Raw genomic sequence first — 7,194 nt, forward strand, 5'->3', positions numbered from 1 at the left:
TCTTGTGACTGTTGTTGTTTGTTAATTTATATACACTCACAGCCATTTTTCTAAGGGATGTCACAGGATACCCAGGTCTAGACTGAGCCCTTTCTCCAAACGTCCATGTCTCAGCCTTTGAAGCAGAGAGTGACCCTCCTTCCCTTGGCTTTAGGGCTTGGTTTTATTTCTCATCCTAGGCTGAATATTTCTCTACTCAACTTGTCAGACATCAATCAATGTTGGTGAAAATCAGAAATTGCTGTTATATTCTGACCTCAAAATATGTCTTACCTTCAAAGAGTTGCCCTCTGTGCTTGGTATTAGGTGAGATCAGTCAACATAATCAGTCAGCAAGTACTTAGCAGGCTACCAGAGATTACGTAACCCTTTGTGCTCATGGACCCAGGCCCTTCCTCAAGGATTCACAGATGACAGCATATAATTAAGTGATGTATGTCCTCAGAAGGGCAATAATTAGAACAGTATCTTTAAGTGGGAGGAGGGGGTTACAGAGTGGGAGAACAAGTTGGTAAAGCCTGCTGGAGACAGTAGATGCCAAACAGTTCAGAAACTCAGATTATATTTAATAAACATTTACTGATCAGCTGCTAAGAGCTACTCACTTTCACATACATAATTTTTGTTATAAGAGGTAGGATTCATATTTAGGTACATGCTATGTGGCAGGGAGAAACAATAATTCTTAAAATCGATATGGTTCCCTAAGGCCCTATAAACCTAAGTCTTTCATTACAAATTGTAACCTGAAGGACATAGCATGCTTGCCTAAATACGCGCGGGTCTGCTAGAGTGGCAGCTGCAGTTCGCCAAACCCCAAATCTTGGGAGAGTTTGGCCCGTGATTGTTGATAATAAATCAATGCCCACAAAGAGATTAAGAGTGTTCCCTTGAGGCCTTCAATTTTCTCTTGCCTGACTGATCCTGGGATCTTTAAGCTTGAATTCCTGAAGCCTTTCTTAAATTCTAGTCCACGTGTAGATTAATAATTGGGGCTGACTTCACAAAGAGGGAGTAAAAACTACCAAAGATATAGGCCAAGTCTGTGGCTTCCAAACTTGCTCAGGGATGGACCACCATAGTTTTCATTACTAAATTCAAATAATTTTTGTTGTTGTTGTTGTTGGATGCAAAACACAGGCATATAGTTTTAGAGGCAGCACGGATTTCAGAGTAAGAAAAATGTAGGTTTGAATTACACTATTTAGAGTTCAGTGACCTTGGGCAAGTCACTTAACCTCTTTGATTTTCCACTTCTTAACCTGTAATGTAGAGATAATATTCCCTATCTATCGAGGGTTGAGATAAACAAAAAAATACCGAATTTAGTATCTAATTCAACAAATATTTGTTACTTCCACTTTTTTTCGTTCTCCTGGATTGAATACTATCTTGTACCTATTTCTAATAACTTGAAATAAATGTCAAAGGTTTAAGAAATTATTTAAATGGAACAACCATATCTATTATTTCATTATTGTGACCTAGGAAAACGTAAGTTAATTGTAGTTGAGGAATATTTTGACACAAATTGTGGCCCACTCAGGACATTGTGGGTACATGGCTTGAGAGCCTCCAGCTGGAAATAGGAATGGTGCTGTTTCATAAGATATGGTAACCATGTAGTCACTTCATTCCCTTTGATTTAAAAGGTTATTTTCAAGATTTTAAGAATAGTATCATTATAATGAACACAAACCCATCATATGAGTGGTTCTCAGCGCCAGTGGGACTGTAGCTCCCACTTTTGCCCTCTTCTCCCTTATATTCTACAGGGTAGGACAGAAGACACCCTTTTGGGGATAGACACCCTACACAGATATAGACCTCAATCATACACTTTAGTTGGAGACTCAGGGGCTGCTTTTCTCTAGCTTTTATTTACACATTTGTTGAAACCCTTCAAAGGAAATGATCAAAAAGTCAGTTTATCCTTGGGGCCTGAATGTTGGGCATTTGGGATACAGCAAGAGAACACAGATGAAGGAAATGGGTATTACCTGATAGAATCCTGGGCCGGATGCTCCCAGGAGCAGTGGGGATATTGTAGATGAAAATGAGTCTTGGATGAAGTTTGCCTACTCTACAGTTCTGTCTTTCACCTGTTTCCTGTACTCAACTTCAAGATCAGTGTTGTTTGAGACTCAAGAGATTGTCTCCATGGTAAATGTAAATGATTCTGGAAGCTCAGTATGAAGGAATTTGCTAAAGTGTTGCCATTCTGAACAACACTGTGTACCTCTAAGGGTGTGTCTACACATCAGGTGGTGTACATGCTGGCCTCGGGGTGATGTTTGAAAGTGAGGATGACTGAAAAATAAGAAAAACAACAGCAACAGCAAAGCCCATCACCCCTGTTGCTTGTTAGGGACCAAGTCACACTTGCAGTGTTTCTGTAAACCTTCTTGAGCCTCAAACATTTGACCTTGGGAGTAATAGCGCCTCCTTGTTGCACAAATCCTTCGTGTATAGTAAGCACTCAGTACATGTTTAGTAACTGAATGAATCAAAAGCTAAATTCTCATGGTTGGAGTATGTAAGAAGGTTGAGTCACCAACACGGCATTTAATGAGGCCTTTCAACCTTGACATCTTGGTAGTCACCAGTTAATCCATTCAATTATCATCTGAACACATATGGCACCCTGTTATACCTCACACCTAGCCTGAAATTACGGAATGTCAGAGCTGCGAGTTCCCTTTGTCCTACCCCTTAATCTCACAGATAATGAAACAGAGGCATAGTTTTAATCCTTTGGAAAACATGTTAATCCAGATTACCTCATGACTATAATGAAAGGGTACTGGTCTTCATCGCTGACTCAGAGCTGCGGTTTTTGAGATGACTTTGCACACTCCACCTATAATGGTGAATTTGTAACTTTGGCAGACTCCCACCTCCCTTCTTGGTGCTCCCTCCCAACTGTACAATTTCCATGGTCAAATGAATATATCCCGACAAGGGTAGAATTATAGAAATTTGAACAGGTCTACCAATTTGGAAGAGTGGGGATTTTTTTTTCCTTCCTAATGTCTTTCTAGGTCTAAACTTGTATGACCTTTTGAAATTTTTAGGCTATGCAATAGCTTAGATAAAGAAAATACTGCCTGAATGAGAATAGATTGAATTCTTCAGCAATTTCTCCCCTGTATATCACCTCTAGAGAAAATGTGTATGAGGTGAGGTGGTTGAGGGATGCAGCGAAAACTGCTGTGTTCACATTTTGGAATCACATTGAAATAGGCTATGGCTTCTCGTATTGCTGGGCACAGACTCGATTCCACTTTTTGTTTTACCGCCTGACATTTTAAGTTGATCCCTGCTTATACTAAACTCATGTTTTCTTGAAAAATTCTTCACCGGTATTTTCAAATTAATATGCCTTCACTCACATCCTCAGTATCTAAATGGAGAACAATATCCAACAAAATGGCCCAATTATGCTTTATTCAGCTGTAAGTTAAAAAATTGGGCTTACCATGGCCACTAAATCGGTTGTTTATATCTTGAGCACAGTAAAATGTGTCCTTCAATGGAAACATTTTTCCAGCCCTTTTTTGAACCTCGAGTGGATTTGACCATATCTTCAGCTGAGTGCAGACCACAGTTTTTTCTATTATGTGAGTTTTACCTACCAGTTTATTTTGAAACTGACCTTGAAGGACTCTCCAAGGAGTCTTTTATTGCTTATTTGATAGTATTTTTTATTGCATTTTTTCCAGTTTACACTCATCTTAGTTAGAAAAATTCTAAAGACTTATCTTCAAAATGTGATGACTGAATTTTAAATGTCTTTGTAAGATTGGTGGTTTTAAGCATTTAAGGTACGTTTATGCATCTTATGACATATATTTTTCTTCACAAAAGAAACACCAAGGTTCAGGTTTATTTGCATGCATACAACAAAAACTTATTTTTAAAGATGAGCCTCTCAGTACAGTTTCAGATTTACCACTCATCTGCTTGTTCTCAAGTTCACTGCGGGGAATACTAGAGACTACAATGTATCAACCACAACTATTGATAATTTTTAGGTTCTTTGAGTTATTGTATTTTCGCTCGTTCAAAGCTTATGTTTTAGGTAAAGCTTTTGCTTTAAATTTCCATTTTAAACCACTTATCTAAGTTCTGATTTGAAATGCTAAATATCAAAGCATTTTGTTTCCAAAAGCTGTTTGAAAAATGATGCTAAAGTTCCACACACTGTTTTTTAAAAAATGTTTTGCTGTAACTGAGAACCTCACTGTAGAAGAAAGAGATGCTAAACTGAAGATCCGTTTGATTGAACATAAGTTTAGTAGGAAGATGAACTGAGTTGTAGGAGCTCATGGTTTTTTGTATCAATAAAAGCAACTGTAAAAAAAATCAATAGTAACCGGTACTCTGGTTTTGAAGGAAGCAACTGGCTAAAAATCAAAGCTATCTGTGAAGACCTGTAGAGACTTACTAAAGTGAAAGGGCCCTGACTTTTTCATACTATGTCCTACCTGTCTTATAATAGTGCCAATTACACCAAAACCCCCCAGAGTTTCCAAATTACTTACTATTCACAAATTTGTTTTGTTCTGTGAACTTTCATGAGTAAGCATGGTGGTAGCTAGCACAGAAAAGCTAGACTTCGCTGATTTTGATTGTACTCTTGTGTTCTGCAGGTTAAATCTAATGGAACAGGGAAAGACCTTAGAATTCACCAAGCTTTTTTTTTGTTGTTGTTTGTTTGTTTCTGTTTCCTAGCAGAAAGAATAGATGTTTATAAGAAACTCAGCCAATCAAAATCCCTAGTAATTTGTACTCATTTATATTCTAATAGGATGTCTCTGTATATTAGTCATCAATACTTGTCTTTTGAGTTGCTTTTCCAGCAGTGGTAAGACTTTGCAACACCACTTTTGTCTTAATGGCTTCTCCTGGTATGTAGAACACTCTTAGATCCGAACAGAGCTAATATCTCAAAAAAACGGCACTCTTTCTCTTAAAAAATTTCAGATAAGAGGTTGAAAGCAAAATGCAGATAAGCTATGCTCAATCAGGGTTTTTTTCTAATGGTTTACCAATTTTAGGAATGGCTTTCTAGAATACCAACTAATAAACATAGATGGAATACTGATTAGAAAATTACTGTTTTGAAATAGTTATTGTAATAGTTGATCCAAGCAAGAATCATTAATGAGTGCTAAATTTGAAAATGTTTGATGAAGACAAGAATATTTACAGTCTCAAAATGTCTTTACAATGAATAAACCTAGAGGATACCACCCAACCAAATGATCAAAGTTAAAATCACTAATCATGGGACAAATGGACATCATCTGCCTCTGATGTGATACCTTACGAAGGGCGTGATATTGCTTAGGTATTGTTCTTGCCAAAAGTGTGTAACTTGAATCTAATCACGACAAAACTTAAAAAAGAAATGAAAGAAAACCAAGTTAAACTGAGGGATATTTAACAAACTAACTGGCCTGCAGCCTTCAAAATGTCAATTCCATGAAAGTCAAGAAAGGCAGAGTAACTGTTCCAGATTAGAAGACAAAAGAGATAAGACTGTTAAATGCAATATGAAATCCTGGATTGGATCCTGAACTGGGAAAACATTACTAAAGGATATTTTGGGGACAATTGGTGAAATTGGATTGCAGATTAAGTATTGTATCAATGTTAAATTTCTAGATTTCAAAAATTGTACTGTGGTAGTGTAAGAGAAGGTCATTTTTCTTATGAAATATATAAACAGTATTTAGGGGCAAAGGGACATGAGGTATGCAACTTATTCACCAATACTTCAGAATCTCATATGTATTTTAGATATGAGTCCCTTATCAGAAATATGCTTTGCAAATATCTTCTCCCATTTTGTGGATTGTTTTCAGTTTCTTGATGCGGTGTCTTTTGCAGTACAAATGTTTTTTAATTTTGATGAATTCCAATTGAGCTATTTTTTTTCTTTTGGTGCTGTATTTTAGAGTCATATCTATGAAATCATTGCCTAACTCCAGGTCACAAATATTTACTTCTATGTTTTCTTATATGAATTTTTAAAAAATGATTACAATTAGGCCTTCAATGAATTTTGAGTTTATTTTTGTGTATGGTGTCAGGTAGTGTCCAACTTTATTCTTTTGTATGTGTAATCAAGACAGTGATGTACTGACATCAGAATAGACATATAGATCAAAGGAATAGAACTAAGACTCTAGAAATAAACTCTTATATTTATGGTGAATTGATTTCTGACAAAGTGTCAAGACAATTCAATAGGGGAAAGAATGGTTAATCAAAAAATAGTGCAGGAACAAGATATATAACTTTTTATTGTTCCTGAGGATACATTAAATTTTTAGGTAGATAAACTTTTTAAGGGACAAACCTTAATGTTATCATTGCTAGGACATGGCAATGACTTAATGCTAATGCAATAAATAAATGGATGAAAGGAGCATCAATACTCTGGGTTTAAATTTGATTAATAAGAAAAGATCTAATTGGTACAATGGAAGCCCTGGGAATATGTGGACAAAAATTAAAGTTCAAAGGTGAGGAATGCAAGAACTATTAAAGTATGTATCTTAGACTTTTAAAGTACACATAAAAAAAAACTGAAAAATAATTATCCTTTGCTTCGAAACATTAAAAGGGATTATGGCTCAAGAGGACTAAAAATAAAATTCTGACTCCATAATAACCAGGAAATCTGATGAAAAGAAAACGAACACAATATTTAAAGAAACACGAACAGCGACAAAAGGGCTTGCTCATCAGCTCAGATTTTAAAGCACCACGTGCAACAGAAAAAAGGCAGCTCATATAACCTGAACTGAATGCTGTACAGGCTTGTAAGAAAAAGTCCCAGAAGTCTAATGCCAGAATGAAATAAAGCTTGAAGAAAGGAGAGAAGAACGAGGCTGAAGTACATTCTCAGAGAAACATTATAGTTTGTTTGCCTTTTGGAAAGAAAGTGATGGGCCACTGAGTCACCAGGAATTTTTCACAAACCAGTCAGGCCTAACAAATAAAGAGGGTGGAAGGAAGTTTTTGGAGATGATAGAGACATTTGTGGCATAGATTGTGGTGGTGGTTTTATGGGTGTATACTTGGCTCCATGCAACTTATTTCATCATGCTGTTCACATTAAATATGGATGGCTTTTTTGTATGTCAGTCATGTGTCAACAAAGTGGTTGGAAAATAAAGAAAG

The sequence above is a fragment of the Rhinolophus sinicus genome, chromosome 4, assembly GCF_057876585.1.
Source record: "Rhinolophus sinicus isolate RSI-liver-muscle chromosome 4, RSI-T2T, whole genome shotgun sequence".
NCBI lineage: Eukaryota > Metazoa > Chordata > Mammalia > Chiroptera > Rhinolophidae > Rhinolophus > Rhinolophus sinicus.